The following is a 27,805-nucleotide window of genomic DNA, read 5'->3' on the forward strand; positions in this document are numbered from 1 at the left end:
AGGAAGGCTAGAGAATGGGGAACGTTTCCCAGAGGAGGTAAGCCTGGGTGGAGGATTGACTGTCTGCAGGAGGTAAATGTGGGCCTGGAGGGGGAAGTATATCCAGGCAAGGACAGGACCATGTGCCAAAACCCAAATATGTGAAGGAGATGGGTCATTTCAGCAACGTGTCAATGAGATGGCAGGGCTGAAATGAAGAAAATTACCTGGGGGCCAGTATTGAGGTGTAGCAGGTAAAGTCTCCACCTGCGATGTCAGCATCCCATATGGGCACAGGTTTGAGTCCAAGCTGCTCCACTCCCAGTCCACCTCCCTGCTGATGTGCCTGGAAAAGCAGCAGAAGATGGCTCAAGTGCTTGAGCCCTTGCCATCCATGTGGGAGATCCAGATGAAGCTCATGGCTCCTGACTTCAGTCTGGCCCAGCCCTGACTGTTGTAGCCATTTTGGGAAGGGAACCAGCACATGGAAGAGCTCTCTCTGTCTCTCCTTCTCTCTGTAACTTTGTCTTTCATTTAAATGAAATACATCTTTAAAAAAAAAATAAAAAGAAAAGCATCTGGCATGGACCCAGGCAGGACGTCTGGCGGGTGGTTAGAGACGAAGTGCCTCTGATTGAAGAGGAAGAAGTGAAACAATCAGGGGTGAGTGCTCAGAGACCAAGTGTGCTGCACCCACAACAGTGGGAATCAGGCTCTAGGGGGCAGATAATATTATCTTTATTGTGTAAGATGTTACTTTGGTAATTTCCCCAAGATTACCTGGTGTGTTAGTTTGGGTTCGGTTACCCCAGGAGCTGTCAGGAGAACAAGATTCAAGCATACTTAGTTCATGTGGGGGGATGATCAGAGGAAACCCCACAGAGCCGGGATGTGAGGTGGAAGAAGGAGTCAGTAAGGTTGTGCTGTCAAGCTGCTTACCTCCTAGGGTAACTGGGGCTCAGTGCCACCGGGGAATTGTGGGAGGCATCTCAGAGTTATTATCACCAACAGCTAAGGAACCTGGGGTATTTCTCACCAAATTGCCACTGCCACTGTTTGAGGACTCTTTCTTGGAATGTTAACTGTGGCATTCCCAGCTTCCCTAGCACAAGACCCAAATGCGCTCATTAGGCAGGGAGCCACAGGTATTCTCAGTAGGCCAACCTCAGGACGTGGAGGTGAGGGCAGGGCACTGACAGTGTGGACCATGTGCAATACCAAGCCGGGGAGCCAGGCTTTGGAGCAAGCAGTCTGGCTTAGGTTATAAGAATGACACTATAGTTCTTACTAATGTAAAGTATTATTAATAAATATATTGTACTGATACTTACAGTACCTTCAGAAAGCATAGCACTGAGCCTAGAATCAAGGGAATCTGCTGCCCTAATAGATGATGGGCCCATAATGGATACTTAATGTATATTTGTGAATGAAGTTTTTAAAAAATTCAATGCAAGTTGCTCAGTCAGTGTTATTTGGCTATAAACAATCTTTCATTAGAAATAAAGAGATTTGAGTTGTACAATGTGTTTGGGAAGCTCAGGGAAACCACTTAGACCCACTGAGCTTTAATTTTCTCACCTTAAAATTTTACTTTACTATCTGCCCCACCTGCCTACAGTAGAATTGTTATGAACATGAAATGTGATCCTGAATGTGAAAAGTCAAGGTATGGTAGATTGAGAGGTAGTCCTGTATCTTTGTCTTGGATTTGGATCAGGAGAGGTGACTTGTTGGCTCTTGGTTTCTCAGGATCCAAGACCATGTACTGTGGAGCTACCAAGTACATCAGTCAGGGTTCTTGGTTGCAAATAACAGAATCTAACTCTGGGTATCTTAGCCAAAAACAGGGTGCTTAGTAGAGAGACAAAGGAAGATTACAGAATTGACAGAAAGGCTAGAGAATCAAGTTCAGAAAATGGACAGGAACCAAGAAGAACCACATATAAGACCATACCAAAGACACGACCTGGTTAAAATGCTGCTGCCCCTCCCACTGAACAGTGAACAACAGCACTGTCATAAGCCCAAATTCTGAATTGTCCCAGTTGCTTGAATCATTTGCTTCCAACTCAAAATTTTGGACAGGAGAATCAGCTGGGCCAAGATTAGATCATATGTTTGTGCTGTAGCTGCCAGGGATCCAGGAGGGCATTTTCCAGCTCCCATAAGGGGAAGACATACTGTACCCACCAGTACGTCTTATGCAATGGCAGCTTCCCCAGACATAGGCAGGGGCTCAGATGCATGGTGGCCAAAAATTAAGTCAGTACCATGCAAGTCAGGATACAGGGAAAGTGAGATACTGGTTAAAAATTGGAAAACTCCAAAAGCTAGGAGGTCAAGATTTATTAAGTATCAACACTGACTTTCAGCTTTATTTGCTGGGATGTTTGTAGTCAAAGTGCTGAGTACAAAGGTGACTAAAAACATAGGTGTTGGCTTCAAGGTGCTCTAACCAGTTAGGGACAATATACTAAAATAAAATGTGAAAAGGAAAGTCTGTAATTGAGACACGGCAAGTATAGTGGTAGCATCAAGCAAGAGATTAATGCTAGGGAACCATGGGAGTAGCCAGCAAAGCTTTCACAGAGGAGATGGGACTTGAAGCTTAGAAGAGGAGAGAAAGGCAAGATCACTGGAAGCAGAACCATCCCTGGAATCTGTTAATCTTCCTCACCTGTCAGAATTGAGGTCCTTATAGTTCTTGCTCAGTCCCACTATAACACACACACCACTATGATTAGGTCTAAATTAGTATTATTAAAGTCTCAATGTTTATTAGGGTATTGCTTAAGCCAATTTTTTTCTTCTTTTGCTCTCCCCATACTCTGGTACAGAGTGGTATTAGCAAAAGTTTACTGCTGCTTCTGATACCTTTAGCTATTTTAGATGTAAGCATATACTTGATCATTCTTGGGTTTTAATAATTACCCAACCATTGACTAATTATAAGATCTCTCTGAACCATGATTTCATCAAAGATAAAATAGGAACCAAGAATACTTGTCTTTAGGGGAAGGCATTGGTGTAGCAGTTAAGATGCCCCTTGGGAAATCCACACTCCATATCAGAGTACCTGGATTTGAGTTCTTGTTCTGTTTCCTATTCAAGCTTCCTGCTAATTTACACCTGGAACATAGTAATTGATGGCTCAAGTATTTGGGTACCCCATGCATGCGACATGGACTGGGTTCCTGGCTCCTGGCTTCAGCCTGGCCCAACCCTAGCTGTTGTAGGCATTTGGAGAGTGAACCTACAGATGGAAGACCTCTCTCTATTTCTGTCTCCATCCTTTTCTCTTTCTCTAAATAAATACATTTTTTTTAAAAAATGTGACTTCTAGAACTGTTGTGGAGATTCAGTGAGATAAGAGCCAATGCTCAGTGGCTGGTATGTGCTATTACTGGTGTTGGCTTGAGGCAGTTCTCTACAGGTCTGGTGGTGATGAGGATACCTCTATGTTCTTCCCCTCTGGTCTAAAGGGTTTTATACACTGGTTGAGGAAATTATAAGTAGGAACTGCCTTCTAGGAGATAAAGAACCCAGATATTCTGCCAAAACTGTGAGAATATTAGGGAAAGAAGTGAGGAAACATGAACTTTAAGTAGAGCTCAGAACCCTTTTCAAATCCTATTTCCATAGTGGGATTGAAAACCTGGCTCCTGGAGTTGAGGGAGGCTTTCTGATCCCACAAGAATGATTCCAAAAACAGCCCTCCTGGCACTAGGGGTGGTTGTTTTTGCCCATAATGAGGAGGAAACAATTTACCCAGATGTGGGCCTGGTCAGGCTCCATTCCCCATCAAGATCAAGCCAAGAATTCAGAAGGGTGGAGGATAGCACATCCATTAAGCAGCTGTTTTCACATCTTGCACAGTGTTTCAAAGTGTATGCAGTATAACATTTTAAAGAAGGCCGGTGCTACAGGCTGAAGAATACAATATGTGGGGCAGATCCAGATATGAAAATGCTGTGTGGCTTGGAAGAGTCATCTGATTATGAGTAGTATGAATTGAGATGTCTTTTTCTGAAATTCCTGCCTTATCATTCAGTAGTCACATCTTCTTCTTTTTTTTAAAAGATTTATTTATTTATTTGAAAGGTAGAGTTACAGTGAGAAGGAGAGGCAGAGAGAGAGAGAGAGTGGTATTCCATCTGCTGGTTCACTCCCTAATGGGCAGCAATAGCCAGAGCTGTGCCATCTGAAGCCAGGAGCCAGGAGCTTCTTCTGGATCTCTCATGCAGGTGCAGGGGCCCAAAGACTTGGAACATCTTCTACTGCTTGTCCAGGCCATAGCAGAGAGCTGGATCAGACGGAGAGCACCCATATGGGATGCCGGCATGCAGGCAGCGGCTTTACTTGTTACACCACACTGCCAGCTCCATTCCAACCTTGGACTTCTAGGTAAAGTCTAATCATTCAGTCATTGATTGTAGAGTTATACTTGCATACTGAGGATTTACCAAAGCCAAGCATTGTAAGATGGGTGCACAGGACCTTGATTTTGATTCTGGAAAGGGAAGAGGAGACTTTTCTAACAATGCAGCCTGCTACTCCTTTCGAACAGTATTTGTGGGAAAGCATGAATGTCTCTCCTGTCTGAATATGGGGAAAGCAATTTCATGTAGAATGGCTTAATTCTGATATTTACTGGGCTCATCATCCCATCTGGGGGTAGGTCCAGGACTGAGAAGGATGGAGCAGCACTGCATGTTGTCATGGTAACTTGGCCTTAACACACCTTGGCTCCTTTGTGTTGCCCCCAAATTACCTTTAAACGAGTGTGCATTTTCAGAATGTGGAAAGCGTCCCTTCATTTTCACACAATCAATTATAAAGCCATTTTTCAAGGCCCTTAAGCAGAGGAGGGGTCATTTCTTTTTGAGGCTGATGCTGTGCTGATGCTGTTTCTTTACTCAGAAGTAAACCATTAGTACCCAGACTATTTTATTTTTCCTTGGGACATTTTGCTTTCAAATTCCTTTTTCATATGTATGGTACATTTTACTGCCACACTGTTTTAACCTCATGCTTAAGCAATCCTAAAGGGCAAGAAAATGAACCCACCAAATATTTATATCTCAAAATAAGCTTTTGAGGTTGGAACTGATATCTCTATTTTACAGGTGGAAGAACCAAGGCTCCAGGAGGATCACTTGGTTAGGAAATAGCAGGAAGAGGAATAGAAACAGGCCTTTAGATTCCAAATCTGGTCTCCTTCTGTTACACCTCACTGACTCTCAGTCACTTCTAACTTTTGTTATTTTACAAAAACACAGATGCATACAAAATAGCAACTGCTTTGTGCTTTGCTTTTTTAAAAAAGGCTCTATTGAAGTATTTCATGTATATATTTTCTCATGTTATATGTATATATCATAAATTTCACTCATTGTAAACATACATAGTTCAGTGATTTTCAAAAATGTGTAACAGTTTTATTGGGATATAATTCACCCATTCAAATTCTACAACCCAATGGTTTTTAGTATATTCACAGAGCTGAATTGTTGTTGACTGTAGTCAATTTTTAGAACATTTTCATCACCTCAGAATGAAAAGGAAGCAGGTGTTGTTAGGTTGCCGCATGGGATGCCTGTATTCTCTATATTGGAGTGCTTGGTTCTAGTCCCAGCTCCTCCACTTATAATCCAGCTTCCTGCTAATGCATTTTGAGAGGCAGCAGATGATGATGGTTCAAGTGCTTGGGCTTCTGCCACCCATGCAGGAGACCTGAATGCAGTTCCAGGCTCCTGGCATCAGCCTGGCCCAGCCCCAGCTTTTGCAGACATTTCAGCAGATGGGAGATTTCTGTCTATCTGTCTGTTTCTGTCACTCTGCCTTTCCAGTAGATGAAAAATAAACAAAAAAGAAACCATTTACCCATGAGCCATCATCCTCTATCCTCCCAACCCTCCACTCCCTAAGCTGTAAAGAACCACTAATCTATTCTGGACATTTCATATAAATGATATTTTATAATGTGTGGTATATTGTGACTGACTTCTTTCATTTAGTACAGTGTATTCAAGGTTCAGGCATGCTGGGGTATATAACAATACCACACTCCTGTTTAGGGCCAAATAATGTTTCATTGTGAGGATATACCACCATTTCTTATCCACTCATCAGTCAGTGGTTGTTTGAATTGTTTCAACCTTTTGGTAATTATGAGTAATACTGCAATGAATATTTGTGTATGAGTTTTGGTGTGGACACGTTTTCATTTCCCCTGGGTAAGTATCTAGGAGTCACATTGCTGGGTCAAATGATAACTCCATGTTTAACTTTTTTTTTTTTTGACAGGCAGAGTGGACAGTGAGAGAGAGAGAGAGAGAGAGAAAGGTCTTCCTTTGCCGTTGGTTCACCCTCCAATGTCCGCCGTGGCCGGCGCGCTGCGGCCGGCACACCGCGCTGATCCGATGGCAGGAGCCAGGAGCCAGGTGCTTATCCTGGTTTCCCATGGGGTGCAGGGCCCAAGCACTTGGACCATCCTCCACTGCACTCCCTGGCCACAACAGAGAGCTGGCCTGGAAGAGGGGCAACCGGGACAGAATCCGGCGCCCCAACCGGGACTAGAACCTGGTGTGCCGGCGCCGCTAGGCGGAGGATTAGCCTAGTGAGCCGCGGCGCCGGCCCTCCATGTTTAACTTTTTGAGAAGCTACCACACTGTTTTCCAAAGTGATTGCACCAACAACCTACATATGAGGGTTCTAGTCTCTTCACACCCTCACCAATACTTGGTGTGCTTTGCTTTTCTCACTTACCATTATTTCATACATATCCATGTGCTGCTTCCCTGGTTACTCTGCAAAAAGGTAGACTACAATTCCATGAGCAAAATGTGTGCCCCACTGTCTTTGTCAACGTAAGACTTTGTTGCTCTAGGGCCAGTGCTGTGGTGTAGGTAGGCTAGGCTTCCACCTGTGGCGCCAGCATCCCATACGGGCACCAGTTCATGTCCCAGCAGCTCCACTTCCGACCCAGCTCTCTGCTATGGCCTAGGAAAGCAGTAGAAGATGGCCCAAGTCCTTGGGACCCTGCACCCACGTGTGAGATCTGGAAGAAACTTCGGGCTTCTGGCTTCAGATTGGCCCAGCTCAGGCCGTTGTGACCATTTGGAGAGTGAACCAGCAAATGGAAGACCTTTACTCTGTCTCTTCCTCTCTCTCTCTGCAACTCTACCTCTCAAATAAATAAACAAACTTAGGGGGAAAAAAGACGGTTTCTCTAATTCATGTGTATTTATAATACATACATATAGTAGAACATTATACTTTTAAAATATGTGCCTAACATGGTACATATGAAATACATGACACTTGTTCTCTTTATACAAAAAAAAAAAAAAAAAAAAGCAAAAAAAGGGGATTCAATTGGGAATCTTAAAACTTCAAAAAAAAAAAAGTTTATTTTCTTCTCATCTGGAAAGTCAGGTAGAGGGAGAGATCTTCCATCTGCTGTTTCACTCCCTAGATGTTTGCAACAGCCTGGACTGAGCCAGGCCAAACACAGCCAGAGAGTCAGAATTCAATCCAGGTGTCTCAAGTTAGTGGCAGGGATCCAAGTACTTGAGCCACCATCTTCTTGCTCCCAGGGTGCATATTTACAGGTGGCTAGTCTGGAAGTAGAGGAACCGGAAATGAAGCAGACACTCTGATATGGAATGCAGGCAACCTAAGCAGTGTGTTAACCACTGAGCCCAATGCCTGCTTCAGTTTGTTTATATTTGCATTCTTTCACTGTTGGTAAGCTTATAATATTTTTAACAGCCATCAGGTACTCAGTCTAACTGAGTTGTGGATCTATAGAAGCCAGACAGTGCAGGACAATCTACGGGTCAAAGCAAAGGGCAAAATGGAGTTTAAGGGAATTTCACTAGGTTTGGGGAACAAAGAAGAGGTCTTCAAAACATTATGGTGGGCCAAAGGTGTGGTGTAACAGGTAAAGTTGCCTGCCTGCAACACTGTTATCCTATATGGGTGCTGGTTCATGTCCTAGCTACTCCAGTTCTGATCTAGCTCCCTGCTAAGGCCCGAGAAAAGCAGTAGAAGATGGCCCAAATCCTTAGGCCCCTGCTACCCATGTGAGAGACTAGGATGAAGCTCTTGGCTTTGGACTGAACCAGCTCCAACCGTTGAGGCCATATAGGGAATGAACCAATGGATGAAAGATCTCTCTCTCTTTCTGTTTCTCCCACTCTATAAACTCTGCCTTTCAAATAAATGAATTTTTAAAAACATTTATGGAAAATGAATATTATAAAAATCTATGCAGCAAAATAAAATTGTATTTTAATTTTACTTCCTGCAACTTTATAAAAATTCCCTTTTAGGTCCAGTTATGCCTGATGGTGTGATTGTAGCCTCAGTAATAGATGAAGGGAATTCTAGCAAGGATGCTGAACTGAGCTTGATACATCCTTTTTCAAACTTTCCCTTCATTTGGCATTTCTAGTCTATTTTCCATCTCTGGCCATTCCTTTTCAATCTCCTTTGAGAGTTTATTTTCCTTTATCTCCCTCTTAGACATTAGTTTTCTCCAGAATTTCAATCTTGGGTTCTTTTTTTTCCACTTAACACACTGGGTGATATTCTCAGCCATAGCAGTAATGACCCAGTAAATGCTGAAAACTCATTATTAAATAATCATTAATAATTTCAAGACAGCAACAGCAGGGCATTAAACCAAGTGTGGGGTTCTTTTAAGCATGGCTTCTGTGGTTGCATAGGCTTCTGTGGTTGCATAGGTTGAACACCCATGATATTGGCCATGAAGTTAGGGTTAATGTATAAAGATAGAATTTTTACAGAATAGATGCTCATTCTACTATGTATGTGTATAAATGTATTAGCTTCCTATTGCTCAATAAGTTACTACAGACTTAGTGACTTAAATTTATTATCGTCCAATTCTAAGAAGTCAGAAGCCCAAAATAGTGTTATGGTGCTAACATCAAAATGTTGCAGGGCTGCACTTCCTCTGAAGGCTTTAGGGAAGAATCTATTTCCTTAGCTTTCCCAGTTTCTAGAGGCTGCCTACATTCCTTGGCTCATGACACCTTCTACCTTCAAAATTAACAGCATCACATACTCCCAATTCCTCTGCCTTTGACCTCTGCTTCCCTTGGTACATTTCTTTCTCTGTCTGTGCCCCTCTTCCTTTCCTCTTAGAAAAACCCGTGAGTTCCACTCAGATAATCCAAAATAATCTCTCCATCTCAAGGTCTTTTTTTTTTTTTTTTGACTCTGAATTCCTTTTTGTTATTGATTTTGTTCTTTTTGTGGTTGGGCATTTTTTTAAAGATTTATTTATTTGGGGATGGAGCTGTGGCACAGCGGGTTAACACCCTGGCTTAAAGTGCTGGCATCCCATATGGGCGCCAGTTCTCGTCCCGGCTGCTCCTCTTCTGATCTAGAGTTACACACAGAGAGAGGAGAGGCAGAGAGAGAGAGGTCTTCCATCTGATGGTTCACTCCCCAATTGGCCGCCAGCTGGAGCTGCACTGATCCGAAGCCAGGAGCCAGGAGCTTCTTCTGGGTCTCCCATGTGGGTGCAGGGGCCCAAGGACTTGGGTCATCTTCTACTGCTTTCCCAGGCCATAGCAGATGGCTGGATCGGAAGAGGAGCAGCTGGGACTTGAATGAGTGTCCATATGGGATGCCGGCACTGCAGGCAGTGACTTTATCTGCTATGCCACAGTTCCAGCCCCTCTTCTTTTCTTTTAAGTAAAAAGGCTGCAAGGTTTTTGCCACCTGCGTTCCCCTTGAGATTGCTAGCAAGTGGCATGTGTCCTGGCAGCAAAGGGTAGTCTGGCCATAGGCCCTGTCACTGCATGGCAGCATCGGGTGGCTCTGGTATCGCTGCCTCCAAACCTCCTGGATCTTCCTGCACCATTTGGGAGCAACAGGCAATACCGCCTGTTAGGCATGTGCACAAAGAAGGTTTTAAAATGCCTGGCCTCTGGTCAGAGTTCTTACAACTGTGAGATTTCATCTTTTAGGACTTTGTTGACAGGACGCACGTAATATAAATGTGGCCCTCTGTGAGCTGTGACTGTCTTCATCAGACAAATAAACCCTTTAGCTCATCCACTGGACTCATTTTTGGTATTTTGGACCCATTTTGGTATTAAATTGTTTCTACAACCTGGTGCCAGGGGTTTCCATTGGCCTGCTTCTCCAGTAACAACCTCTTCTCATCTGTGGAAAACTCTTAAGTCCAGTTCAAAAGAATTAGTGTCCAAGTGCAGATGTACTGCTCTATGTTGCTGCCTCCACTCTGGGGCAGGCCAGCATTTATGGCAGACAGAGAGTGGGAGGAGGATAATGATGATACCTGCATGCAGCTAAACTGGCTCAGGGGACTATCACGTTTGCCGTAACAGTCCTTGTCATCCTCAGACATGGCCTGTAGGTAGGCCATGAGCCTCAGAGCTTTTGCTGGTGGACTCAAAGAATGGGTGAGCTTTGAGAGAACCATCCCCTTCCATCTCTTCACAGCCTAACTGCTTTGTGGCATCTAAAACCAAAGGTTTTTCCACAAGTTCTCTTGCCTTAGGAGGAATTTTTCTGGAACGTCATATTCCAACTTAATCATCTTCTGAAATATAAGATACTGGTTTCCAGCTTGGAATGGTGATATCCCATGAGCTGGTATGTTATGCATCCCAGAGTGTAAAGCCCTGAACTTTCACAGGCCAACCTCTCTGTAAGCAGCTATGCAGAAACATCCTACACCATTCTATTCCAACAAATGAGTTTGCCCTGGCTTGCTCGCTTGCTCCCTAGAGACAACACCTTTGCTGTTCCACAGTCTGTGATCCAGATGTGCATATCTTCATTTAACAAGATACTTTCTGGTGTAAGGCCCCCCATGCAAGTACTCTAAAGCACACACAATCTCAGCAGTAAAAGGTAGCATACAAGTCTCATCAAGTGAACCGATTCTGCAAATGTATTTAAGTAGTTCTCCATGTTTGGCATAACTAAGGCCAAAATAGTCATCCTAAAAAGTAAAATAAAACTGGGGCTGGCACTATGGTGCAGCGGGTTAAAGCTCTGGCCTGAAGCGCCGGCATCCCATATGGGGGCTGGTTCTAGCCCTGGCTGCTATGGTCTGGGAAGGCAGTGGAAGATGGCTTGAGTTTGGGCCCCTGTACCTGCGTGGGAGACCTGGAAGAAGCTCCTGGCTCCTGCCCTTGGATTGGCGCAGTTCCGGCTGTTGCGGTCATCTGGGGAGTGAAGACCTTTCTCTCTGTCTCTACCTCTCTATGTAACTCTTTCAAATAAATAAAATAAATCTTAAAAAAAAAGTAAAGTAAAGCTTAACAAAGAGGGGGAGATCCAGGTGCGACATCACATCTTGCTCTCTGGTCACATATGGGACCTTGTTCCCTTTTATAATATGCCGTTTCTCCAGGATTTTAATAGCATATTCTCTGGAGGTTGTGAGTTCTTGAGCCAGGACAACCTGAGGCACCAAACTGGAAACACCGGAAGGGCTCACAGCTGAGCACAGGACACACTGTGGGCAGCTCTGACACTAGAGGCAGCAACTGCCAGTGTACACAGATGCCTCTCAGAAGATGCAGTGGAGAAAGTTTTTGCCCAGAATTTCCCCATATTTGAAGTCTTTGGGCCATTTCTTTCAAGGCTATGGTGGTGGCTGGGCGGCCTGTTGCAGGGAGTTGGCACTTGGCCAGGACTCAGCTGTGGTGCCATCCATGGTGGGGCTCTGCCTGCTGCCACTGCTGGGGACAAGAGGGGCTGTGCCAGACTCAGTGCGGGTCCTCACCTTGGATGGGACGGGCAGGAACATAACACCATGCTGGACTGGGAGGGAATGATGTCATACAACCACTGCTACTTGGTGCCTCCTCTCCATCCTCTTCCCAGCACTCAAGATCTTTACTTACTCATAGTTAAGTCTCTTTTGCCATGTGAGGTGGCATAGTCACAGATTTGCACAATACCAACGTTCTTATTTTGTTATCCTTATTTCATCCTTCAGTGATTTCAGGATAAAGCCAAAACTCTTTTGCAAGACATGGGCCACCACTTGTGATCTGACCCAGGCCTGTCATCTTCCCTTCAATTCTTTCTACCCTTCTACCCTCCACCAATGCACTGAACATTCCAGTAGAGTGAATCCTTGTGAGTCTTCAGTTGTGAGTTAATGTCCTTGTGGGCCAGCCACTTTCCTGTTGCTATTTCTGTACAGAATCTCCTCCCCCAAATTCCCTCTTTGCCCTCCTTCTCTGCCAATTCTTTTTTGTTTTACTTTATTTTTTTACTTTTTGGTTTGTTTTACACTTGACCCAAGTTTTCTCCTTGCTAAACTTTCACTGCACCACTTAGGTTTGATCTTGGATAAGTTACTTCACTTCTCTATGTCTCAATCTTGTACCTAAAGAGTGAGAAGAGTGGCAGATATTTAAGACATGGGTTAAGATACTTTTGTCCACATTGGAATACCTGGGTTCAGCATTTGATTCTGACTCCTGGTCCACTCCCTGCTAATGTAGACCCTAGGAGACAGCAATGATGACTCAAGTGATTGGGGTCCTGCATTCTATGTGGGAAACTTAGATTGTGTTTTTGGCTCCTGGCTCCAGCCCTGGCCTAGGCCTGGCCTTCTGGGTAATTGAGCCATATACCAGCAGATGGGAGCTCTGTCTGTCTGTCTGTCTGTATCTCTGCTTATGAAACAATTAAGTCAATGAATGATTTTTTTAAACAATTTAAAAGACTGAGAACAGACCAGAACTTGCATTATTGTGAGGATCAAATACATAATCCACATAAAGAACTTAGCAGACTGCCTGACAGATGGTAAATGCTCAAACTTATCCTCACTCATCATTATAAATATTCCTTGACTCCTTACTACTATGTAAGCATTTCCCCTCTGTCTTCTATTTTTTTTTTTTAATTTTTTGACAGGCAGAGTGGACAGGGAGAGAGAGAGACAGAGACAAAGGTCTTCCTTTGCCGTTGGTTCACCCTCCAATGGCTGCCGCGGCTGGCGCGCTGTGGCCGGCGCACCGCGCTGATCCGATGGCAGGAGCCAGGTACTTATCCTGGTCTCCCATGGGGTGCAGGGCCCAAGGACTTGGGCCATCCTCCACTGCACTCCCTGGCCACAGCAGAGAGCTGGCCTGGAAGAGGGGCAACCGGGACAGAATCCGGCGCCCCGACCAGGACTAGAACCCGGTGTGCCGGCGCCGCAAGGCAGAGGATTAGCCTAGTGAGCCATGGTGCCAGCCCCTCTGTCTTCTATTAACACACAGTACATAGAAGGCAGCAGGCTCTCCTGTAATTGTTCATTTGTAAGTCTCTTCTGCTGACTGACCATTCTTTGAATTAGGAACTCAATTGTTTATTTTTACATCACTGTGTCTCACATAGGATTTTAATATACAGCAAGTTAGTATTTATTGAAGTAAAATAGGAAAGCAATTCCTGGGGAACATATGCTAATTCTATTCTCAGAGTATTTCTTTAAATCTTTCATTTCATCCTTATCTTCCTGCCGCACCAGTCTAAAAATAACTCATTTGTCTACCTTCTATTTAAATAAAAGCACAGCATTCACAAAACCTACCCTGTTGTGCCAAATTTCCTTTTGTCTTCCTTTGCTCTAGCTACTTCCTCTTTTTTTCCTTCTACTTCCTCCTGGTTAAAGGTCATCTCTTTCAGTGTCGTCATTCTTTTTTTCTCAGTAGTGACAGTCTTCTTCCTAAAATTCATATTTTTATGAGCTTCCCAGAAAGCTGTATAGACTTTACCGTAACAAGGGAAGTCCCACCCTTCCTTTCCTGCCTTGTGCTGCAGCCCTTGAAGTTACCAGGAAATCTGCAGCCTTGGTGCAAGTCAGGATAAGCTCCCTCTTCCTGCAGGTCACAGTAATACTGAAGCTAGTTGCAGCGCTGTCCCACATTCAGGAACTATTTTGAAGTATGAAGTAATTCAGGCCTTTCTGTTCCCTCAGCTTGGTTTTGATTAAGTATGGAGGTCCCTAATATATTCATAAAAATCATTAACTTGACAGACATCATGGGGGATGTGAATCCTGTTCTAACACTTACTCTGAAGTTTAGCCTTCAATACACAATAGGGGCTTGTCACCTAATGTGGACCTTGCACCGGTCACTGTTCCTAAGCTGTTTATAATCTAATCAGAGATATATTATTTATAAACATTAAACAAAATATAAGATTAAAAACAATTCAATTCTAAAATACATCATAATTGATTTTTTTATTTGAAAGGAGGAGTTACAGAGAGGCAGAGAAAGAGAGAGAGAGAGAGAGAGAGAGAGAGAGATCTTCCATCTGCTGGTTCACTCCCTAGATGGCCGCAATGGCCAGAACTGGGCTGATCTGAAGCCAGGAGCCTGGAGCTTCTCTGGGTCTCCCACATGGGTACAGGGGCCCAATGACTTGGGCCATCTTCTACTGCTTTCCCGGCCATAGCAGAGAGCTGGTTTGGAAGTGGAGCATCTGGGTCTCAAGCCCGTGCCCATATGGGATGCCGGCACTGCAGACGTGGCTTTCCCCACTATGTCACAGCGTCAGTCCCTTATAGTTGATTTTTTAAAAAGGGCAGTAAGTTGTTGTGGGACAGAACCTAAACTCAAGACGCCTGGATTCTAGTTTTAAACCTTCTGGTTGTAAGACTGGTGAGTCTCTCATAGCTATAAAATTGAAGGCTTGTTCTATATGACTTTTAAGAAAGCTTTCAATTATGTGGGTGGAGAAAAGAAGAGATCTGTTTGGTGGGATTTATTGGATAAATCTTCTTGGGGGGCAAAAGGAATACAGGATGAGCCTTAAAGATGTTTGGGATTTTTGATTTGGCAGATGAAAGTGAGAAGACTTGTGGAGTTGAAGTTTGGTAAAGTAAGAGGGTGAGAAAGGGCGGTGTAGTTTATAACACAGCATCCATGCCAGACAACAACCCAGCTAGCGAGCACTGAGGGGCTGAATGCTCTGGGGCTTGGACATGAGACTGAGGGGTTGTGGTGAAGCCTTGAAAAGGGGAAATGAAGCCTTGAAAAGGGAAGTGTTGGGGAGGATGGAGAGGAGATGAAATTATGACAGCAATCCAGGTGTAAGTTAAGTTTAATCTGGACTAGGGAAGCCAAGATGTGAATAAAGAGAAGGCGGTAAGCCTGACAAGCATTTGCAGAAAAGATTGGACAAAGCAGAATAAGAAGAGGAAGCAATCTAAGTTAATCACCAATGCTTGAGTACAGATTTTGTTGACAGAAAGGGGAAGAACACTTTTGTAAGGGAGGTTTGCTCTCATGGAGAGTTTCATCATTTCATCTTTAGACATGACTATCTCTGAAAAGCTTTAATAAGAATCTTTTAAAGTAAGCATATTTTTGTAGGCATATTTTGTAGAAATGTGAGTAATACTATCATGACCAGATATATTGTAGTTTTTAATCATTCACCCTGAGACAGTCAGTGGTTGAAATCATAAAAAGCAGATGCCATGTATGAAAGAGAACATTACAAACATAAATATGTACAGATACATGTTTGGAAGGAAAAGAAAATCAGAAGTCTTTTGACAATTCTAAAATATTCTATTTTAACTTCACAATTTATTGTTTCTAACTTAAATCCATCTCTTAGAGTACTCTGTTGACCTGTCCTGCAACCTACAAATCTCTCTCTCTCTCCTCCTTTCTGGGAAATTGTATTATACATAAAGAAAGGTTAGCTAATGGCCTGGGAAAGCAGAAGATGGCCCAAGTCCTTGGCCCCTGCACCCACATGGGAGACCGGGAAGAAGCTCCTGACTCCTGGCTTCAGATCAGCACAGCTCCAGCCATTGCAGCCAACTGGGGAGTGAACCATCGGATGAAGACACCTCTCTCTCTCTCTCTCTCTCTCTCTCTGCCTCTCCTCTCTCTCTGTGTTAACTCTGACTTCTAAATAAATAAATAAATCTTGAAAAAATTGTTTAAAAAAAGGTTAGCTTAAACTGACACCCCAAATCTCAATGAATAACAAGTACTTCTTGTTCATGCCACATGACTGTCACTTCCACTCACATTTTATTGGCCAAAGTAAGCCACGCAGCCATGTCAACCTTCAAAAGAGGTGGAAGTTCAGTCTCTCAGGTGGTTTAAATGGAGACAGAGGAACTATTTGTGAAAAGTTTTAGCCCACAACCCTAATGATAAACATTCCCCCTTAGACCTCTGTCTATATCATTCTTCCTTTAACTTTTAATTTTTTCAACACTAAAATGTTCCCAGAATCAAGTTTTATAACTAGTAGCACTACAGCATATAATCCTATGTGAATAACTTGTTTCTTCTTCTTTATTCTTTGTTTTCTCCTTATTTTGCTGGTAGGTCTTCCTTTGGGTCCATGATGGGTTCTCTCTCTCTTCTTCTTTTCCCTACTATTGGAACAGAAGATACCAAGAAATGCAAAATCCATAATCAAAGCAATCTCTACCCTGTTCTTTCCTCCCTGTGGTTCCACTTCTCTTCCTTTAGCAAGAATAGATCCCTCCCTTCTGGGTCCTGTGCACTTCCTTCTACTTTCTCACTTCCTTGTCACTTAGAGTGTAAGGTCATCAAACAGCAAAATAACCATCTGACAAGTAATGGAAATTATTCAATCCATTATTTATCCTGTCCAACATTAATTAGCTGGATAGTCTGATTTTCACAGCCTGTGCTCACTGCACAAATTGTTGATTATTTATGATGAGATTAATCTTTTTTCTATCAGAAACCAGAGATTGTTGTCTGAATCTCTGATGCTCTGTCATAGGATTATTATTTTGTCCCCAAAGAAACATTTTATTTAATGAGTACAAATTTCATAACTACAACTTTAGAAATATAGTTATTCTTCCCACTATACCCACCATCCCACCCACACTCCCACCCCTCCTCCTCCTTCTCCCCTTCCCAGTCCCATTCTCCATTAAGATTCATTTTCAATTAACTTTGGACACAGAACAACTCTATACTAAGTAAAGATTCCAACAATTTATAAGCACAATCACACTCACCAAAAAAAACTGAGAACTAGTTATACAGTTAACTCTCATAATACAATTCAATGGGGACAGATGTCCTGCTTGGGAAGTTAATACACAGTGACTCCTGTTGTTAATTTAACAATTAAACAATTAACAAGTGTCACAGTTAACTCTTACAATACAACTCACTGGAGACAGATGTCCTGCATGGGAAGTTAGTGAATCTTCTTGTTAATTTAACAATTAACACTCTTATGTATGATGTCAGTGACCACCTGAAGCTTTTGACATGAGCTACCTAGGCTATGGAAGCCTTTTGAATACACAAACTCCATCAATATTTAGACAAGACCATAAGCAAAGTGGAAGTTCTCCCCTCTCTTCAGAGAAAAGTACATCCTTCTTTGATGGCCACTTCTTTCCACTGGGATCTCACTCACAGACATCCTTCGTATAGGACATTTTTTTGCCACAGTGTCATGGCTTTCCATGCCTGAAATGCTCTCATGGGCTTTTCAGCCATACCAGATGCCTTAAGTGCTGATTCTGAGGTCAGAGTGCTACTTAAAGCAATTGTCATTCTATGAGTCTGATGTGTGGACTGCTTCCCATGTTGGAACATTCTCTCGTTTTTTAATTCTATCTATTATTATTACCAGACACTTGATCCTACTTATATGATCACTTTAACACTTAATCCTATCTATATGTTCACTTTAACACTTCATTAGATCATTTTAACACTTAAGATGGCATTTCTACCATCCAGCTTAATGGGATTTGGAGTCCTATGGCAAGTTCTTAAACTGTACCTTTAGAAGTAAGTCTGTAGGAATGTATGCAGAACTACACAGCTTTACAATTGCAAACTTCCTCCTCCCTCTCTTATTCCCACTCTTATTTTTTACTGAGATCTACTTTCAATAGACTTTATACACATATGATTAACTCTATGTTAAGTAAAGAATTCAACAAATAATGTGAAGAAGATAAATTTTAAAAAATCCTGTTCCCTGACAGTCAAGACAAGGGCTGTTCAACTCATTGCTTCTCAAAGTGTCAATTTCACTTCTACAGATTTCATTTTAGGTGCTCTATTAGTTATCACAGATCAGGCAGAACATATAATTTTTGTCCCTTTGGGACTGGCTTATTTCACTAGGTATGATGTTTTCCAGATTCACTAGGATTATTTTGGTATGTTTTCTCACTACATCATGATATACTCATAGGCTGAGCATTTACTTACATATAATACATATTCAGTAATTTTTAATCCACTGATGAATCCTACATTTGACTAAATTGACCACTGCTTTTAGTGATATTTGGGTTAATCTTGATTCAGCAATTGGCACTTATTAGACTTCTATTTATTTCTAGAAAGAAAGACACATACTATGGATAGAAAAATAATATTTTCTTTATTTTTAAAGATTTATTCATTTATTTGAAAGTCAGAGTTACACACAGAGAGAAGGAGAGGCAGAGAGAGAGCGAGGTCTTCCATTTCACTCCCCAATTAGCCAAAACGGCTGGAGCTGTGCCGATCTGAAGCCAGGAGCTAGGAGCTTCCTCCAGGTCTTCCTAGCAGGTGCAGGGGCCCAAGGACCTGGGCCATCTTCTACCGATTTCCCAGGCCAAAGCAGAGAGCTGGATTGGAAGTGGAGCAGCTAGGACTCGATCTGGCACCCATACTGGATGCCGGCACTGCAGGCAGAGGTTTTACCCGCTACACCACGCACCATCCCCGAAAAAAATAATATTTTCTACTAATTTCTGCTTTTTACTTCTTGTAGTATATTGCAATACTATTGTTTGCTTACACTTCATACTACACCTACTGTCTAAAAGGCTTTAAATGGATGTTAGGCATCAGTTCACTAATTCATTCATTTACTGATTTATTCAACAGTCACTAATAAATACTTACCATAAGGTGGAGACAAGGTACAAAGTCTAATAAGGTATGGTAATCTCTTTTGAAATCTGGGAGTAGGTGGGAGACAGAATAAGCAAAGCAACTTCTATAGTGGAGTAAGTTCTGTGTCTTAGAGGAGAAGCATCTAAGTCAAGCTATGACTTAGATAAGACCCTGATACTAGCTTTGAGATTAAAACAAGGAGATAGCTAAGAATTAAAGGTGAAATGAGATGTTTTTATGAAAAGAAATCATGCCATGTACCAAGACACTGAGATGAGAAATGAAATTACTTGTTCCAGAAATTGCTCAAGAAATTCTATAGTACTGACTGACCATCACACACATGTTGAGGAATGGCAAGAGACAGAGCTAGTGAAATGAGCAGGTGTCAGATCAAAAAGAGGCTTGCTTGTGTGCTTGAACTTCAATCAAGGCTATGGAACACATCCAAACTTCTCTCCCAGGCAAGTGGGGTCTAAGGGAATTCTAGTTCCAGAAGCTGGATCTATTTATGGCTGGGGCAAGATTTCTCTCATAAGGTACATGGAATTGAACTAAGAGGACCCAAAAGTGAGGGCCTAGGGACAAAGCCAGAATTCATTCATGGTTGAGAGAGTAACAATTAATATAAAAATACCAAGACAGAGCAAAGAGGTCAAAAAAGAAGTCAGAGGTACAACCTGGTAACTAAAAACCTCCTTTTTCCTTTCTGGTCTCCTCCAGTCTTGTGTCTCAGTAGGAAAGGAATTCTGTGCCCAATTTGGATCTGAGACTCTTCAAGGATTTTAAGCAGAAGAGTGAAATAGCCTGTAGTTGCTCTAGGTATACAGCACCTTGTCATGTCCCATGAGCTCTTCCTCATATATATGTGGCCTAGAGTACATCCTCAATAAATATGCAGTGAACAATACGAACTTGCTGCTCATCGTTAAGTACAGGAATGCTTTTGTTTAGTCTATTCCTCTGTTATGTAATATTGCAAGAAAACCAGTTTCATACAAACCCACAAAAATGTGCTCTTCCCTTTTATTTATTTTAGTAAGTATCAACTAAAATCATGTTATTTACCAGCTATTCAAGTGTAAAACGAACCTTTTTTCCTAAAAATGTCAACACAGCCATACACATTTAAATCATACACATTAACGAATAAGACAATAGGCAAGAAACCCAAATAAAAAGAATCAAATAAAATATAAGAGCATGGACAAGCATGTGGCATAGCAGGTAAAACCACATCTGAGATGCCAGCGTCCCATATGGGCCCTGGTTCAGTCCCAGATGCTCCACTTACAATCCAGCTCCTTGCTGATATCCTGGGAAGAGCAGCAGCAGATGGCCCAAATGCTTAGGCCCCTGCCACCCACATGGGAGACCCGAATGAAAGTCCTGGTTCCTGGCTTTGGAATGGCCTAGCTTTGGTCATTGCAGGCCTCTGAGGAGTGAACCAGTAGATGGAATATCTCTGTCTCTTCCTCTATCTCTGTAACTCTGACTTTCAATTAAGCAAATAAATCTTTAAAAAATAAATAAAAGAACAAAATAACAAGTAGTTTAGTGTTGTTAGCATTCTTAGTAGTGTAAGAACAATAATCCAGATGCAATGACTGAGATGACTATAAAACATGGAGTTAATACAAGACTGCTCACAAATCTGGTATGTGTAAATGTGTAACTTGCCAAACAAAACTGAAATGGGTGGCTAAAAGGGGTAGTGACAATAATGAAAATTAGTATTTCTCATGGAGGATTCATCACCTGTCTGCCATTCTAAAGTTGGGGCATGAAAGGGAAGCTTTGAGTCCAGTTCCTTATTTGAGAATAACAACTGAACAGAAAGTGAGCAGCCTGTACATACATCACAATGGTGCCATCATGAGACAAGTCCATGTAATATAAAAAGTCAGGGAGGAAATACCAACTCCAAGTGAAGACCAAACTGCTAAGAGCCACAGAGCTCCTCTGACTACTGTTTATCTACAGCACAGGTATCAAATGTACCTTGTGAATGCACATATGTAACATCTGACTGGATATGCATCATTAGTTGAAGCTTTTAAAAACGTACTGTTTTAGTTATTTAAATGAACTTTCTGTCTCCTATTTCAGAGTGATACCCTCATGAGTAACAATATCACCAGAGAATAGAATGAGATATTTTTCTCTGTAAAGATAACCTTTGTGGGGCCAGTGTTGTGGCATTGCAGGTAAAGATGCCTGCTGTGACGCCAGCATCCAATATAGGTGCTGATTCCTGTCCCAGCTGCTCCACTTCTGATCCAACTCCCTGCTAATGGCCTGAGAAAAGCAGCAGAAGATGGCCCAAGTGTTTGGCCCCCTCCATCCATGTAAGAGACGCGGATGAAGCTTCTGGCTCCTGGTTTCAGCTTGGCTCTGCCCTGGCCATGCCGGCCTCTTGGAGAGTGAACCAGAAGATAGATCTCTCTGTCTGTCTTTTTTGCTCTCTCTGTAACTCTGACTTTCAAATACATAAATCTTTTTTTAAAAAAAGATTTTTGTGGTATAATAAAAAATAAATATTTGGTATTTCTCAGTGGTTCCTTGCACACAGCTCTTAAAACTTTTGGAATCACCAGAGTGACAAGAATAAGAGTACCTTCTGGATGCTAATGAGATGATTGAAAGGTAGCCTCAAGAAGTTTCTGGTTGGGGCTGGTGCTGTGGCGCAGCGGGTTAACGCCCTGGCCTGAAGCACCGGCATCCCATATGGGCGCTGGTTCTAGTCCCGCCTGCTCCTCTTCCGATCCAGCTCTCTGCTATGGCCTGGGAAAGCAGTAGAAGATGGCCCAAGTCCTTGGGCCCCTGTACCCATGTGGGAGACCTGGAAGAAGCTCCTGGCTCCTGGCTTCGGATCAGCGCAGCTCCGGCCTTTGCAGCCATCTGGGGAGTGAACCAGCGGGTGGAACACCTCTCTCTCTGTCTCTACCTTTCTCTGTAACTCTGCCTGTCAAATAATAAATAAATCTTTAAAAAAAAAAAAAAAGAAGAAGTTTCTGGTAGCCAGAAAGATCAAGCCCTGATTAGAAGGTTGGTGCTTTAACTCCACGCACTCTCTAACCTCTGGGGAGGAGACAGAGGCTAGAGATTGACTGGAATCACAAATGGCCAAAAGAGATGTATTGAACAATGAACAGACTAGACAGCCCAGAAATAAATCCATTCATACATGGCCAATTGATCTTCAACAAGAAAACAAAATGGGGAAGGGGCAGTCGTGTCAATAAGTGGTGCTCAGAAAACTGGATATCTATTTATAAAAGAATTAAATTGGATTCTTATCTCACACAATATACAAAAATCAACTGAAAATTAAACACTTACACATAAGACTTGAAACTGTAAAACTACTTGAAGAGGGGCCGGTGTTATGGCACAGGGGGTTAATCCACAGCCTGCAGAGGCAGCATCCCCTATGGGTACCAGCTCGAGTCCTGGCTGCTCCACTTCCAATCCAGCTCCCTGTTAATGCTCCTGGGAAAGCAGCCAAAGATGGCCCAAGTCCTTGTGCCTTGCTAACCATGTGAGAAACCTGGATGAAGCTCGTGGCTCCTGGTTTTGGCCTGGCCCAGCCCTGACTGTTGTAGCCATTTGGGAAGTGAACCAGTGGATGGAAAATCTCTCTCTCTCTTGTTGCTTCTTCTTTCTCTCTCTGTAACTTTACTTTTAAAGTAAGTAAATAAATAAATAAATCTTTAAAAAAAAAAAACTACCTGAAGAAAACACTGAAAAAAATCACCTTTGTATTTGTCTGAGCAATGATATATATATTTTTTATTTGACAGGTAGAGTTATAGACAGTGAGAGAGAGAGACAGAGAGAAAGGTCTTCCTCCCGTTGGTTCACTCCCCAATGGCCGCTACAGCTGGTGCTGCGCCGATCCGAAACCAGAAGCCAGGTGCTTCCTCCTGGTCTCCCAAGTGGGTGCAGGGGCCTAAACACTTGGGCCATCCTCCACTGCTTTCCTGGGCCACAGCAAAGCGCTGGACTGGAAGAGGAGCAACTGGGACTAGAACCTGGTGCCCATATGGGATGTCGGTGCCGCAGGTGGAGGATTAACCAAGTGAGCCATGGCGCTGGCCTGGGCAATGATTTTTTTTAACTATGATCACACAAGAACAGACAGCAAAAACAGACATAGACAGATGGGATTATATCAAACTAAAAAGCTTCTGAATAGCACAGGAACTAATCTATGAAAGAGAACCTTTGGATGGATAAGAAACAACCTATAGCATAGGAGAAAATACTTGAAAATCATGAGGTTTGTCTAAAATATATAAGAAACTCAATAGTAAGAAAACAACTCCATTTAAAAAATGAGCAAAATAAATGAATAGACAATTCTCAAAAAGACATACAAATGGCCAACATCATCATAAACCATAGTGAAATGCAAATTAAAACCACAATGAAATATCACCTCACATATGATAGAATAGCTATTATAAAAAGACAAAAGATAATTTTAAACATTTTATTTACTTATTTATTTATTTTTATTTTTATTTTTTGAAAGGCAGAGTTAGACAGTGAGAGAGAGAGAGAGAGAGACAGAGAGAAAGGTCTTCCTTTTTCCGTTGGTTCACCACCCAAGTGGCTGCTATGGCTGGCGTGTTGCAGCCGGCACGCTGCACCGATCTGAAGCCAGGAGCCAGGTGCTTCCTCCTGGTCTCGCATGTGGGTGCAGGGCCCAAGGAGTTGGGCCATCCTCCACTGCCTTCCCGGGCCACAGCAGAGAGCTGGATTGGAAGAGGAGCAACTGGGACTAGAACCCGGGGTGCCCGTGCTGCAGGCAGAGGATTAGCCTAGTGAGCTGCGGCACTGGCCTACTTATTTATTTTGAAGGGCAGAGAGAAAGAGACAGAGGTATCTTCCATCTGCTGGTTTACTCCCCAAATGTCCAAGGGTAGAGTCACGGCTGGGCTAGAGCTGAAACCAGGAGCCCAGAACTTAATCCAGGTCTCTCATATGGGTGGCAGAGACTCAAGTACTTGAATCATCGTCTGTATTAGCAGGATGCTGGATTCAAGAGTGGAGCTGGGATTCAAACCCAGGGACTGCAATATATAGCTCTTGCCCCAGAAGATAATGTTGAGGAAGGTGTGGAGAAAAGGAAACCCTCGCACATTGTTGGTGGTAGTGTTTTCCATTATGGAAAACCATGGGAAGGTTGCTCAAAAGTTAAAAATAAAACTACTGTATGATTCAGCAATTTCACTCTAGGGTATATACACAAAGGAAATAAAATATTATGTCAAGATGTAGTTGCACTCCCAAGTTTATTTCAGCAATATTCACAACATTGAAGCCACAGAATCAACCTAAGTGTCCATTAATGAATAAATAAAGAAAATGTGTAGGATTAACCTGAAACAGTTCATGGAAACATGGGATTAAATGATAAGCAAAATTTTGAAATTCATACACTATTTCTTCATAATAGGAATTTTCCATGAACTTTTTGAAGACTCCAAAGATGCATGGATTTCAAAACTTACATTTTTTAAAAGATTTATTTACTTATTTGAGAGGTAGAATTACAGAGAGAAAGAGAGATGATAGAAAAGTCTTCCATCCACTAGTTCACTCTCCAAATGGCTGCATTGGCTGGAGTTGGGCCCATTTGAAGCCAGGAGCCAGGAGCTTCTTCCAGGTCTCCCACATAGGTGCAGGATCATCTTCTACTACTTTCCCAGGCCAGATCAGAAGGAGCAGCTGGGACACAAACTGGTGCCCATATGGGATGTTGGCACTGCAGGTGGAGGTTTAGCCCACTATACCACAGCACTGGCCCCTCAAAACTTATTTTTAATATCATTTTCCACAAAGTTTTAGAAATATCCTTGTATATGGAATACTCCGTTTTCTAACACTTACTATAAGGCAGTGGAGAGTGATGAAAAGATGTTAAGCCATGAGAACATGGTAAAATTTGTTTTCTGATTGTAGGAAATCAGCTAGGCTAGAGGCTATAGAGAAGCCAGATTTGAGGATGGACTCTTCCTGGTATACTGCCCAAAAGCACTGATTCTGGAGTCTTCCAAACAAGGTCCCAAATCGAGTTTTCATCACTTATTGGCTATAAAACCTTGAACAAGTTACTTATTCTCTCCAAGACTATAGATCCTTATCAAAGCCAATAATAATCACTTTAAGTCATGTTAATAAAATATTTAAGGTAAAGACCAGCAGTGTAGTAATCACTCAATGAATAATAACTATTAAGTTAATTGCTGTGTTGTTCTGTGAATGTTTTTCAGTTGTTTCATGGGTTTTAGCTAAGTTTTAAACTCCTGAGCAGCATCTAATTTATGTCTTATCAAAGTCACCCGATACGACATCTGTCTCCAAGTTCTGATTAGAAAGCTATTCAAATATAATTTTGTTCCAACTGAAAGCAATCTTATGTCAGAGGAATGCAGGCTAGGCTCAGCTGGTCTTTGACACCTATTTCTTTCTCTTCAATGTCTCCGAGGCCCTAAACCAGGATCATTGTAGGCTTCCCCTCTGGAATCCAACCTCATTTAAGACTGCCATCTACCCACATAACTCCTCTCCTGCACAGCTAGAATGAGGCCCTCATTAAAATTTACTCTGCCTGGTGAAACAGAGATGCCTAGCATTTGGTTCCTCCTCTATAAAGAACCAAAACAACAAAATAAACAGCTGAATTTTACAATGAGTGTCTGAGGAAAAACACAATAACTCAGTAAGGGAATAATGGGAACCCAATAAGACCAGAGACCAGAGATGGCAGCATAGGGAGAGGAACAAAGCCAACTAGCATCTGAGATCCTGGTCTCATGGCTAGGGGAATCCCCATTATAGGAGACAGAGTAACTTGGAAAGCTTCACATAGCTCATCTGCACTATGTCTTAGGACAATCTTAGCTATGGGAGTAATCCAAAGTCACCACAGACTAGGAAGTTGGTAAGGAAAGCTACCTGGAGAACTTGTGATTGCTTAAATTCAGAGAATGGAATCACATTATATCCCCTGCAACAACTTCCAAAGCACAAGCTACCAGTGTGGCACCATCTTGAGAAAGGAGTCACTGTTGGAATTCTTACTGCCCTAACAGAAGCTCTTGAATATCCCCATCCCAGGACTTTTAGACACTCCACCATACTAGCAAAAAAGATTGCAGCCTCACAACTCCAACTAAACTCAGCAGAGCAGTGCTGACACTAGTACTCAAGTGCATGCAGCACTCTGCACTACAATGGACAGGAGTACAGAAGAGCCAAAGGATACGGCTTGCAGGGCCCTGGAAGTAGAGGTATCTGCCCCAGACTTAGAAACATTCCCTCATGCCCTTCCTTTTCCCCTAAACCTAGGGCATTGCTTGCTGCCACTGAGACTTGAGCACACTTGGGCTTCCTGTCAAGGTTCCCATGACTCTAACCCAGTCTGCTGACTGTTGCTTTGGACTATGTGCCCACTGCTAGTGCTATCATTGCTTCTGAAGAAAAGAGCTTGAAGTTTGCCTGCACCACCCCTCCTGGCTCTAGAGCTACTCTCACAGCTGTAGCTTGTCCCTCAGGCAGTGACTGGGGTCCATATACCCATCCATTCCCAGCATCAGTGCCCTCCCAGAACTCTAGCCTCTGCATTGGGCAGTAGCTTGAGGTCTGTTTGTATGTATGTCCCAGCACCAAACTTACTCTTGCAACACTGGTTCCAGACTTGGGTGGTGGTTGGGGGTTTGCATACCAGCTCATTCATAGCACCAGCTGGGCCTGCTCCCAGTACCATTGCTGCCTCCATGACTCTGTCCCTTCCTCAAATGTGACTGGGGGATTGCATGACAGGAATTTGAGCAATCTTGTTGGGCCACAAGAGCCCAAGGTCCCCATTACTGCTACCATCAACTGCAGCAAAAGGAGGTATAAGGAGACTACATATAGAATCCAACTGGAACTAAAGCCAAAATAACCTACCAAACCAACACCTGGAGACATATCTTCAGGAAAAGTCTTCAATGTACCTTTAAAACCAATAGAAGTAACAAATATGCCAAACAAAAAAATATCAAGGTAGGGGTATTAGAAGTATGAAAAGCAAGACAGTATTATGCTCCAAAAAGAACACAAAAATGTTTCAGTATCAGACTACAAAGAGATTGACAAATGCCTAATAAATAATTCAAAGAAGGATTATAAATATACTCAAAGAAATACAAGAGAATATAAGTAGACAGTTAAATAAACGTAGGACATTGCTGCATAATATAAATGAGAAATTCAGCAAAGAGAAAAAGATCTTGAAAATTTCAGGAACCAAATAGAAATCTTGGAAATGAAGAACTCAATAAGAAACAAGAACTCAGTGAGAATTTAAAGAAAAAAATACAGCATCAGGGGGCCAGCACTGTGGCACAGCGGGTTAAAAGCCCTGGCCTGAAGCGCTGGCATCCCTTTATAGGCGCCAGTTCAAGTCCTGACTGCTCCTCTTCTGATCCAACTCTCTGCTATGGCCTGGGATAGCAGTGGAGGATGGCCCAAGGACGTGCACCCACATGGGAGACCCAGAAGAATCTCCTGGCTCCTGGCTTTAGATCAGCACAGCTCCAGCTGTTGCAGCCATCTGGGGAGTGAATCAGCGGATGGATGGAAGACCTCTCTCTCTGTCTCTACCTCTCTCTGTAATTCTGTCTTTCAAATAAATAAAATAAATCTTTTAAAAAAAGAAAAAAAATACAGCATCAACAGCAGACTACATCAAGCAGAAGAAAAATCAAATGGGCTTGAAGACAGATAATTGAAATACCTAGTGCTACAAAAATAAAACAAACAAAAAAATGCCTCTGAGACATTTATCAACATTCGAATTTTGGGAGCACCCAAAGCAGAGGAAAGGT

The 27,805-nt window shown here is 42.6% G+C and overlaps 1 pseudogene; it reads right to left on the minus strand.

Moving 5' to 3' along the window:
• Nucleotides 1-7,771: 7,771 nt before the first annotated feature.
• Nucleotides 7,772-27,805, minus strand: part of LOC100338202 (3-phosphoinositide-dependent protein kinase 1-like) — a 94,618-nt pseudogene continuing 74,584 nt past the window's right edge.

Source organism: Oryctolagus cuniculus, chromosome 1 (genome assembly GCF_051225735.1).
Source record: "Oryctolagus cuniculus isolate XC-2025 breed Fujian yellow rabbit chromosome 1, ASM5122573v1, whole genome shotgun sequence".
NCBI lineage: Eukaryota > Metazoa > Chordata > Mammalia > Lagomorpha > Leporidae > Oryctolagus > Oryctolagus cuniculus.